Source organism: Sus scrofa, chromosome 11 (assembly GCF_054392235.1).
Source record: "Sus scrofa isolate SSC_HxYL_T2T_F1_AM1 chromosome 11, Sscrofa_HxYL_maternal_Yorkshire_Landrace_v2.0, whole genome shotgun sequence".
Classification (NCBI taxonomy): domain Eukaryota; kingdom Metazoa; phylum Chordata; class Mammalia; order Artiodactyla; family Suidae; genus Sus; species Sus scrofa.
In genome coordinates, this window is record NC_139393.1 from 14,366,537 (window position 1) to 14,378,982 (window position 12,446).

Consider the following 12,446-nt stretch of genomic DNA (forward strand, 5'->3'; position numbering starts at 1 on the left):
GGCAGCCTAGCTGATCATTGAAGAAGTATCTCAGTTCAGAGTCAAGCTGCAAGGCCAAGAAGGAATTATTTTTTCTTTCTGGCTGTGTGTTTAAGGAAATTTGTTAGATTACTGACACTGAAGTAATGGAACAGAGATTTCAGTGATAACACACAAAGAATACATTTTGCATAGACGGTTTACAAAGGTCAATACACAACCTTTTTTAGAAAACTCAGTATCCAAATGGATTACTGTGTCCTTAACAATCGACAACAACAATACTTGGGAAGAGAGGAGAGAACCTGATTTCCAGAGTTATCACAAAGCATTATTCAAATGTCCAGTTTCTAACCCAACTATTCAAGGCCTAGAAGGAAACAAAACGGTTTGGGCCACTGACAGGAAACAACTGGAAGAAACCAAGACCTAAGAGGTCCAGACATTAAACTCACTAAACAAAGACTTTTAAAAATTGTTTACAATATACCCAAAATGGGAGTTCCTGTAGCGGCTCAGTGGTTAATGAATCCAACTAGGAACCATGAGGTTGCGGGTTCAATCCCTGGCCTCATTCAGTGGGTTAAGGATCTGGCGTTGCCTTGAGCTGTGGTGTAGGTCACAGACATGGCTCATATCCCTGTTGCTGTGGCTGTGGTGTAGGCCAGAAGCTGCAGCTCTGATTTGACCCCTAGCCTGGGAACCTCCATGTGCTACAGGTACAGCCCTAAAAAGCAAAAAAAAAAAAAAAAAAAAAAATACACACACACACACACACACACACACACACATATATACCCAAAAAAACAAAACAAAACAAATAGAAACCTTGTGGAAAAAAATACATACAATGGAATATTATTCAGCCCTAAAAAGTGTGAAATTCTGATACATGCTATCACAGGCAGGAGCCTTAGAGACATTGGACTATGTGAAATAATCCAGACATGAAAGATGAACAATGTATAATTCTGCTCACGTGTATTACCTAGAAGGAACAAATTCATAAAGACAGAATGTAGATTAGAGGTTACCAGGGACTTAAGAGAGGGAAACTATATTGTAAATATAATGAATAGAGAATGAATCTATAGATGTCTGTCTGTAAGTGTCTATAAGTGAATATAATTAATGCTACAGAATTGTTCACTTAAAAATGCTTAAAGTGGTAAATTATATGTTAGGTATATTTTACTACAATAAAAAAAATACGAAAAAGCCCCTCTCCCAAGCTCTTCTGAGCCTTTCCAGCATCATATACCTGGTAATATCTAAAAGCTCTCCCTTCTGTCTCAATGACTAAGGTTGCCCTTTAAAGGTATTTACATTCGTTTGACCTTTGGAGATGATGAAATTAAGTCTCTCTCGTTTTATAACATTTCTCATACTTAAAATATATTGAAAATATCGACTTTTCTCTCCCACCCCAAATCAGCAGAAAACGTTTTAATCTCTAAAACGTCCTGTATTTCAATCTTTTTCTTATATCAGAAGTCTTTGTCTATATGGGAACTTTTCCTCATTTCTCTCAGGTTGGAGAAAAACTAGACAATGCACTTCAGGTAGAATGTATCAAATACCTAGTATATTGTGGAGGATAAATTTTTGCCTTATGAAAATCTGATATCTGTCTCATTTTTTAAAAATTGTAAAGTGTGTCTGTATTTTTTTCTTTTACTTATAATTTCCAATTCTTATTTTGTTTTTTGTTCCCAATTGGCAGTACATGTTTATTCTTGTTCCTTCACAGAAGCAATCTCTGTAAAATTCCCTTCTGTAGCATCTCGTCACTTCTACAAAGTGTCTTTTAATGTTTAATTCCATCTGGCTAAGTGCTGGCCACCTTCCTCAGTGTCTGCCACAGACTTAATGAAAATGCCTACTAATCCATCTCACAGGTCAGACCTGCCATTTACCTCTCAGGGCTTTGGAGAGAAATTAATGAGATCATTGTTCTAGTGCTCTCTGAATACTTATATTTTAGAAGAGCTATGCCAAAAGTCTCCAAAGATTTGTATTATGAAATTGTTCATGAGAGATGAATGTTAGGATGTTTAATAAGTGTTAGGAGCAGTAGGTATTCAAAGGAGTAGACCCAGCTTTTGGAAACTTGAAAGGCATTGGCTAAAATCAGAATACCCTTACTGATATAACTATACAGACAATGTTAGGGTTGGTGGAAAATTTAAATCAAAATATTTATATGATATAAATATATCAATAACAAGTTTACCCTATAATTTATCACATTGTGGGAAAAAACGAAATGGAAATTATACAAGGGGGATAGTATTCAGATCAATATTGATTTACTGTGTCTGAATAATACTCATTTTTAAAATAGTAATATTGTTTGATCATTCTTAGACTGTTTGGAAAACACAGCTTAAGAAGAAAAAACTATCTGTAATTCACAACAGAGTTCCTTCAACATTTTGCATGCTTCCCTGGATTCTATACAGTTGTAATAATGCTAAATAAATGCTTTATTTCTAGGAGTATGTGCCAACTTTGAAGGCATTTTTCACTACATCGTACTACAGTATTTCATGAAACCTAGAACAAAACAAAAGATAAACATTGAAATGGAATTAACTAAATTTCTACCAACGATAATATTTTGATATCATTCAAAAATATACTTTTTATGCATTTCAAAAATTTCAGTGTACTTTTTAGTAGAACTGCCTATTTTAACAACTTTATTACATATGAATGAGTGTTCATCACACAAAAATTAGGTAATGAAAATATGCAAAAAGAAAAAATGTGAAAAGCATCACTAATCCCCTCATGTAGAGACACTACCATTAATATTTTATTTATTTATTTATGTATTTATTTTTTGTCTTTTTGCCTTTTCTAAGGCTGCTTCCCGTGGCATATGGAGGTTCCCAGGCTAGGGGTCTAATCGGAGCTGTAACCACCAGCCTAAACCACAGCCACAGCAATGCAGGATACAAGCCGCGTCTGCAACCTACACCACAGCTCATGGCAACGCCAAATCCTTAACCCACTGAGCGAGGCCAGGGATCAAACCTGCAACCTCATGGTTCCTAGTTGGATTCGTTAACCACTGAGCCACACCGGGAACTCCTTACCACTAATATTTTAGATTATAGTCACTCCTTCTCCTTTGAGATATGATTATGTGTTTATCTGTATGTGTGAATATAGATACATAGGTATAGACATATGTTATAGGCTGAATTTTTTGTCCTCCCCTCCCCAAAATTGATATTCCAATGGGATGATATTTGGAGGGGGGGGGGCTTTGGATAGTGATTAGGTTATGAGGACTCAGCCTTCATGAACGAGACTAGTGCCTTTAGAAAAGCTTCCTCACTCCTTCCACCAGATGAGGATGCAATGAAAAAAGCAGCTGCCTGTGAACTAGGGAGCAGGTCCTCACCAGTCACAGAATCTGTCAGCACTTGGTCATCATAATTATGTGTCCTTACCACCCTCCAGAGTGGTGAGAAATAAAGTTTTGTCATTTATAGGTGACTCAGTTTATGGCATTTTTGTCTGCGTGAGATTTGAGGTGGCTGTGTGCCGGGGGGGTCTTTAGGGAGCCTGTTTGCTGATGGAGGGGGTGGGCTGTGTTCCCAGCCAGTTTGTCGTTTGGCCTGGGGCTTCTCAGCACTGATGTGTGGGGCTGGATTTTCCCCAAATGGTCCCCTCTAGAGGAACACATGCTGACAATTATTCCCAAGACTTTTGCCTCCACTGTCCTTCCCCCACAACAAGCCACGATCACCCCTTGTTTTCCTAGGAGATCCTGCAGTCAGGGTCCTATAGAGCCTTTGCTTTGCCCAGGAACCCAGTGCACACGGAACCCTATGAGCGCCTTTCAAGAATGGGGTTTCCGTTTCCCCAGTCCCATGGAGCTCCTGCGCACAAGCCCCACTGGCCTTCAATGCCAAATGCCCTGGGGGCTTCTTCTTCCAATCCCAATCCCCAGGCGCAAGGACCTGACGTGGGGTTCAGAACTCTCACTCCCGCAGGTGAGTCTCTGTGATAGTTACTTTCCAGTCTGTGGGCTGCCCAACCTGAGGGTATGAGGTTGCTTATATCGTGTAATCGCCCCTCCTACCATCTTGATGTGGCCTCCTCTTTATCTTCTGGAGTAGGATATCTTTTTTGATAGTTTGCAGTCTGTTTGGTTGAAGGTGGTTCAGCAGCTGGTTGTAATTTTGTTGCTTTTATGAGAGAAGGTGAGCTCCAGTCCTCTACTCTGCCGTCTTAATCCTGTCTCCCAGGTTATGGCATTTTTATTCTAGCAGGCTGAATGGACCTATACAACATGGACAGACATATAGATATACAGATATGTGCACAGTATTTTTTAATCACATGTCCTTATCCATAAATAAATACGATCTAAAATATCATGTTTAAAGCCTGAATAATATTCCCATACAGGGAATGTGGATATGGAAAGACAATATATGAAATGGATAGGATGTAAATTCCAATGTCAAAATGCTTGAATCATCTCATTACTCTACCACTAGTAATGCCTCACGGGCTAGCTTTTTGTGAAACTGTATCTGTAAAATGATAGGTAAGAAAAAATTTATAACAATGTATGGTTATATCATGAGGATTAAATGAAATAATATGTTATAAAAACATATTACTTAAATTGACAATTTAATAGGCTAATCTCTATTTGTAAACCATTTATCCCCAATTTTTCATTACTATCAATCATGTTGTGATAATTATCTATATACAATATATTTGCACAATTAATTATTTTCTTAGAATAAGACAGGAAAAATTCCTCAGTTGAAGGGGAGCTACATTTGAGGATCTTTTGATACATTTCCAAGTAGAACTCCAAAAATATGTGGTTAGCATTCTCTCCTATCAAACACGTACCAGAGTAGATGTTGTACCCTCCTATCAACACTAGGTATTATCATTATTTTAATACATGCACATTTGAAAAGAAAATTGGTGAAGTATGATAGGTTTATAATGTGCCAATTTCTGCTGTACAGCTAAGTGATTCAGTTATACCTATAAATACATTCTTTTTTATATTCTTTTCCTTTATGGCCTATTTTGGGAACTGATACATATTTCCCTGTGCTAGACAGTAGGGCCTTGCTGTTTATCTCTTCCACATGTAATAATTTGCATCCACTAACCCCAGACTGCCAGTCCATACCTCCCCCGACCCCTAGGCAACTACAGCTCTTTTCTCTAAGTCTGGAGTCTGTGTCTGTTTTGCAGACAGGTTCATTTGTGCCGTATTTTAGATTCCACATATAAGTCATATCATATGGTATTTGTCTTTCTCTCTCTGACTTATTTCACTTAGTTTGATAAACTCTGGTTTAAAGATAAACATTTTTAATAAATTAAATACTAAGTTTAGCGATTTTTACAAATCTTTATCAAATATCTTCTTTTGGAAATTGCCTCTTCGTTTATTTTTTGTAATTATTTTCCTATTATAAAGGTCATTTTTTTCCTATTTATCTTATAAGTCCACTTAATAAACTTTACTCATAGTCATTTCTTAAAAGTTTTATCTTCAGTGTTCTCACTGTGTTTTTTTTTTCTTCTTCTTCTTTTCTAGTCCAAGGAAAAACATCTTATCTAGGAATCTAAAGTTTCTTCCTACTTTTTCAAGATTTTCAAAAACGTAATTTGTAGTCTCATAAAGTTCCCAAACATGCTTATGGTTATTGTTTATTTTTTTTACTTGTAATTAGATTTGTACTGAATTTCCAATTCAGTGATTTGAATATCATTAACGTCATTTTTGCTTTTTATGTCTTGCAATGTTAATTTCAATTCTGCCACTGAATTTGTTGTGTTCTTATCTGTTTTCTTATATCAACTAATTCTCTTCTTATAGATGTTCATTCTTTTTTTTTTTTTTTTTTTTTTTTTTTTGTCTTTTTGCTATTTCTTGGGCCGCTCCCGCGGCATATGGAGGTTCCCAGGCTAGGGGTCGAATCGGAGTTGTAGCCACCGGCCTACGCCAGAGCCACAGCAACGCAGGATCCGAGCCACGTCTGCAACCTACACCACAGCTCAAGGCAACGCCGGATCATTAACCCACTGAGCAAGGGCAGGGACCGAACCCAAAACCTCATGGTTCCTAGTCGGATTCGTTAACCACTGCGCCACGACGGGAACTCCTAGATGTTCATTCTTATTTCAAAAAGAATACTAATTTTTTTGTAAATTTCTATTTTGCAGTGAATTACTTTTAGAGAAAATGTTTTCTTCTGAGGCTGAATTTTAAAAACTTACATGTAATTTTTTATATTCTTACAAATCAAAGAAGGTATTGACTATAACAAAGTGTGATGATGGTAATAATTTGCATTTCTTAAGTACCAATTAAGCATACTTTTGTTACATGCATTATCTTTTATTTTCCTGAACTCTGAAAGGCATGTATTATTTATTATCTTACAGATAAGAAAGTTGTGTCTTAGATTAAATAATTTTCTTACTTTTATGCACGTATCTATTATGAAGAACAGTTGCAATTTAAATTAATACCAAATACCTCAATTTTTCCTACTCAACATGCTATCTTAGGTAATTACTCTTTTTGTCACATTTAGTCTGAAGTAGTTAACACTGGAATATCAGTTATTTACAAAGAATTAACAGAAATTTATCATCTATGGGAAGATATAATCATAATTGAACAACTGTGATAAAGAATGAAAAAGTATGTTTGATTAATAAGTTCTAATAGAACTTGAAAAGATGATGATAAAACTGTTCCACCTGGAGTAATTGCAGATATTAAGAATTTGAGGAGTTCCCATCGTGGCTCAGCAGAAATGAATTTGACTAGTATCCATGAGGATGCAGGTTCGATCCCTGGCCTTGCTCAGTGGCTTAAGGATACGGTGTTGCCATGAGCTGCCGTGTAGGTCACAGACGTGGCTTGGATCTGGCGTTGCTGTGGCTGTGGTGTCAGCCGGCAGCTACAGCTCCGATTAGAACCCTAGCCTGGGAACCCCCACATGCCAAGGGTGCAGCCCTAAAAAGACACAAAGACAAAAAAAAAAAAAAGAAAAGAAAAGAAAAGAAAGAACTTGAGGGCAGATATGTTCTATTTAGGGACACAGAAGGCTAGTCTTGCTAGAGCATGGTATTTATTTTTGGTAAAGTGTCTTTGTAGGGTCGTCTTGTTTCTAAAGTGGTAATTGAAAATTAGAAAGCCGCACCTCTGACTCTAGAATGACTGGATGTTTTGAATGCCTTGAGTATCAAAGTTTATCTGTAGAAAAATCTGTGCATCAAAGTTTTTTTGATTAATAGATAGGACTAAAAATGAATTGCACATTCATCTGTTTAAAGATGTTTACTGTGTGCTTGTACTGAACACGAAGATACCAGAGTGAGTAATGCTACGTTGCTTATTTCTTGCCCTTCAGCAAAGCACAGTCTGGTGGAGGAGACTGGTACATACACAAATCATTGTAATAGAGTCATAAACATTGAGTACATGCACAAATAGGTTCATAAACAGTGGTACATGCCCAGGAAGTTACAATACACTTAGGAACCTCCTATTATAGAGTCATAAAGCCTGGGTTATAGGAATAGAACACAAATAAGGGAGTGGTTAATCCTGCCTGTGTGAAGGACTGTGAAAGCTTCACAGGAGGTAAAGATTTGTGATGACAGCCTAGGAAATTAATAGAATTCTGTGAGCTAATGAGAAAAGGGGAACGCACATGTCCTCATTCTATTTTTCATTATTTCCCTGCCTTAATTTCGAAGAGTTCTACAGTGTTCTATACATTAAGTGTTTCAATAGCTCTAAGTCAAATTCAGAAATAAGATTTGTGCCTAAAGAGCAAAGAGTGACTTTGGGTCACATGGGCTCTAGAGGCACATTAAGACTCCTTACTTTATCTCAGACCAGACTGTTTGGTTATGCCATGGTCTTCTTATGAGTGTGGAACTTAGGCAAGCTTGGGGCTTAATTTAATTTAATTTTTTATTTTGAAGAGGCAATTTATTCCACATAAACCCTGAATATTTTTTGTTTCAACCATTCTTCATTTCTATAAAGAAGTCTTATTTGACATCTAAATGGGCAATTACACTTTTCAAGTTTTATCTGAGTTTCTTCTCTCGTGGCATCACAACAGTCTCTATCATGGGTAGACTGCGGTCTTTCTCAGCTTTCTTTTTCTCAGAGAAGCAGTTCTCATTCTGGGCTCTAGGGACTGACCTAAGGGATTCTGTGGGCATTGCCAACTGTGTGTGTGCCTGGGTACCTTTTTTTTTTTTTTTTTCCTTGAGAAGTGGATTTGGGTGTTAATTTTAATCTACATTAATTATGTGGTAGAGTTAGAATCAGATTACTTTCAGTGTTTTTAGAGAAAGCTACCAAACAATCAATTTATGTTTAGCATAAAGCAATGTTCTTAGAAGCTGCCCTCCTGCTCTTTAATCTCTCCATTCAAAATCACATGGAACAAGAGACTGGCCAGATTCAGAGTAAATACTTCAAGGTGATGAAGGATCCTTTAATTACAATCCAATCCATGCTCTTACCTACTGGGAATCCAGAACTGCTTTGAGGATGGGAAATGGCTGAGAGGTGCCATAGCCCAACAGTACAACAGGAGGTCGAAAGGCAAATTGTGACTTAAGCAAAGGGAATTTTGTATATCCTCCAGCTTTCTTTACAAAAAGTTCTCTCTTTCCTTATCTCTATAACTTCTTATTCCGTGGCTTCTTTCTTGGAGTCCTTCAGTTTTATTATTTGCTTTCATGCAGGCATCAATTCATCTTCATTAAACTTAGCGGAGTGTGGTGAAAATGATCCTTTTATGAAAAGGGACTCTTTAAAAGTTCAGAAAGTTTTCAAAGGAGGCAGTCACTGATGGAATGGTTTCAGGTACCATAATAGATAGTCAAAGGGATATTTTGGAGTGTGAAAAATTTTCTGTACCATAAATTCATAGAATTTTTTTCTGTACCCTAAATTCATAGAATTTGTTCACTCTAGTCATATTGTAAGACTGTATTATGATGATGTTATCTAATACAGTATGATGATTGTAGTACTGTATTAAGATATACCGCATCTTTTTTATCCACTCATTAGTTGGCAGACATTTAGGTGTTTCCACATTTTGACTATTGTGAATAATACCAGAGCAACCTTCAGTTTGGATCATCTGAGAGCCTGAGAAGGAAGTCAGATGTTCGTGGCATTAAGGAAACACTGCTCTGAGAAGAAAGAATGTGAAGGAAGTAGGAGAGACAGAGGGGAGAGCTGTGCAAGGATGTCTCCCAAGGCCGGTGTTGTCCTGCAGGCGGAACCCACAGGGAGCTCTGGGGCATAAACTCCACCACAAAACTGGCATAACTTTGAGCCACTGGCATCCAGGCCAGTCAGCCACTGCCTTTGAGCTGCATAAGCAGAGCACTCTTGTTCAACCAGGGCAAGAGGAGAGAGGTGTTGGGAGTCCCTAGCAGCCGTCACTGCAGCAGTGGAGTATGACTATTTTGGCCTGATGAAGGAAATCTGGACAGAGCAGCAAACGCTTTCATTGATTTTCATTGCCTAACATCCACTTTTACATGGATCATACAGTGAATACTTAAGAAATATTTATTATGTCTTTCAATGAATTATCACGACAGCAAGGTGTGTATTGAAGGCGCTACAAAGGCAAATTCTTCATCCCAGTCATTTGAGGTGAATGTCCAGTGGAGCCCGGGTGTGGAGATAAACTTACAAACAGCCTGTAACATAAGGCAGACTGTGACATCGACAAGTTAGACGTATAGATTTTATGGAACTACAGATGAGGTGTAAATTCTCTCTCAAGCAATCGGGAAAGACTTCAGGGAAGACATATAGAACTTGTAATTTTTTATGAGCATGTGAATCCTGAGGAACAGAAGCATTAAATGCTTTAACTGGGGAGAGCTCCATTACAAATGTTGTAGAGACCAAGCCTTTTCTGAATCACAGCAAGAGAAGAGGTCACATGGTCATTGCATAAAGCACATGTTACAGCATGTATATTTCATAGTAGAATAGAAGTAACTATGGCTAGAAAGATCATATGGGGGTCTGAATATGGAAGATGTTGAGTGACAAGCAGAGAAGTTTGGTTTTAACTCTACAGGTAATGGGGAGTTATTTGGGATTTTTCTTAACATGAAAGTGAAGTTAACAGAAAAGATAGTTTTAACCTAGTGAGATGGTTTAGATAGGGCAGCATCTAGAGGTAGAAACTGGTTATGAGGCAACTTTGAATTATGTTTTGAAATTAAATGCCTTACTATCTCTGCTTCTTCATTTAAAACTACATTTTATCAACTATTTATTTGGCACATTTTCTTTTAAAGATTCAATGAAAAAGCAGATTTTCTAAACACTATATTTCCAGGCCATATGTAAATTCCCCATTTTGAAATATAGTTGAGAAAAAGTACAATGTATCAGAATTTCAAAATACTTCTGACCCTGAATATATAATAATGGCATGTTGACAAAATATAGACTTTCCATTATTTCTTTCTTAATGTTAAAATATATTCCATGGTGGATTTCTTTGAGTTATTTTATTATCTTAATAGACTTTTCATAATTCTCAGTTGCAACAAATTTTCACTTTGAGTTTCTTAGGGGCTTATCTCAAAAAGAGATAGTGAGGAAACAAAAGAGCTATAATGCTCAATCCTCAAAGAGAAAATAAAATAACGTTTATGGGACCATTCTGTGTACCTGGCTCTGTGCTACAGAGATGCGTTTGCATACAGAATGTCAGTTATTTTGCATATTCAGTAAAAGTTCTCATTTTAATTTATATGTTAATTAGATGACCAGAGTCTACATACTTAGTAAGAGTCAGAATTCAAACCCCGTTTTAACAGCCAACTTAAAGCTCGTTCCATACGTCTATTATCATACAGAGCGTAGCATCCGTACATATATATTATATCTATTAGCCAACAGAGAATAGTCACATGTGAAGATTGGTAGCAATATAACGTAGTAATTGTTAAGAGCTAGGAATAGCGATACAGAGAGTAACTGCTAATACACACAGCTCTATAAATGTTAAGATATATGTAACATACTTTTTCTTTTTTTAATTTTTTATTACAGTTACTTTACAATGTTCTATCGATTTCTACTGTACAGCAAAGTGACCCAGTTATACGTACATATACATTCTTTTTCTCATCTTATCTTCCATCATGTTCCATCACAAGTGATTGGATATAGTTCCCTGTGCTACACAGCAGGACCTCATTGCTTAATACTCTAAATGTGGCATACTTTTTCTGATTCCCAAAACCCCATTTAATTTCAACCTCTGTCCCAACAAACTCTCTCATCTGAGGGATGGGGCCATAGTATAAAATTATAAGTTTACAGGCAATAAATAGAAGAAAGAGAGTGGTTATATTGAAGGCCTAATACTATTTCTAGTATTTTAGGATTCCATATATATTTCATAAAAATATTAGCATGATTTTTAATTTATTAATGAAAAGATTGTGTATTAATAGTATAATGATTTTATATTACTGGATTGTTTAAATGCATATTTTTATTCTACCAGTCATAAAATGTTGCCTGAAATGAACTTATTATTGTTAATCCTCACAAAATTCCCCGAGATTTGGTTTTATAATCATCATTATACAGTTAGAAAATTAAAACTGCAGAAGATTATGTAACTTGCCCAAGAGTACATATTGCTAATTTTAGAATTAGCATAAGAGTCCAGGTCTCTGTAAAGGGCATTGGTTTTAAAAAGAAACTGTTATTTCTTAAAAGACACTCAAATTTAAAAAGCAATGATGGGGAGTTCCCACTGTGTCTCAGCAGGTTAAGAGTCCATCTAGTATCCATGAGGATGTGGGTTCAATCCCTGGCTTCACTCAGTGGGTTAAAGGATCCAGTTTTTCCTCAAGCTGCAATGTAGGTCAAAGACAGTGTTCAGATCCCACATTGCTGTGGCTGTGGTGTAGGCCAGAAGCAGCAGCTCTGATTAGACCCCTAGCCCAGGAACTTCCACATGCTGCAGGGGTGGCCCTAAAAAGAAAAAGAGAAAAAGATAATAGACGGGAAATTCCCCTAAGGTGCTGCAGGTTAAGGATCCTGCATTGCGACAGCTATGGCACAGCCGCAACTGTGACAAGGGTTTGATCCTTGGCCCAGGAGCTTCCACTTGCCTCAGGTACAGCCAAAAAACAATAATGGTAGACAGTGAAAAGCTTAGGTATGATTAGATGATCAGAGCACTAGAGTAGTCCTGTCTTAATTTCATCTCACTCTTGTTAACAAATTACCACAACTCAGTGTCTTAAAATAACGTCGATTCATTCTCTTAGGGTTCTGGAAGTCAGGAGTCCAAAATGATTTGATGGAGGTAAAAATCAAGGTGATGGTAGGGCTGTGTTCCTTCTGCAGGTTTAGATTTCAATCCATTTCCTCC

At 37.0% G+C, this 12,446-nt stretch overlaps 1 long non-coding RNA gene across 1 annotated transcript; it reads left to right on the top strand.

The window, feature by feature from the left end:
- Window positions 1-3,453: 3,453 nt before the first annotated feature.
- Window positions 3,454-12,064, top strand: LOC146398539 (uncharacterized). The gene is made up of 2 exons (XR_014819333.1): window positions 3,454-5,856; window positions 6,145-12,064. It is a non-coding gene; the product is annotated as an uncharacterized LOC146398539 (long non-coding RNA).
- Window positions 12,065-12,446: the final 382 nt, after the last annotated feature.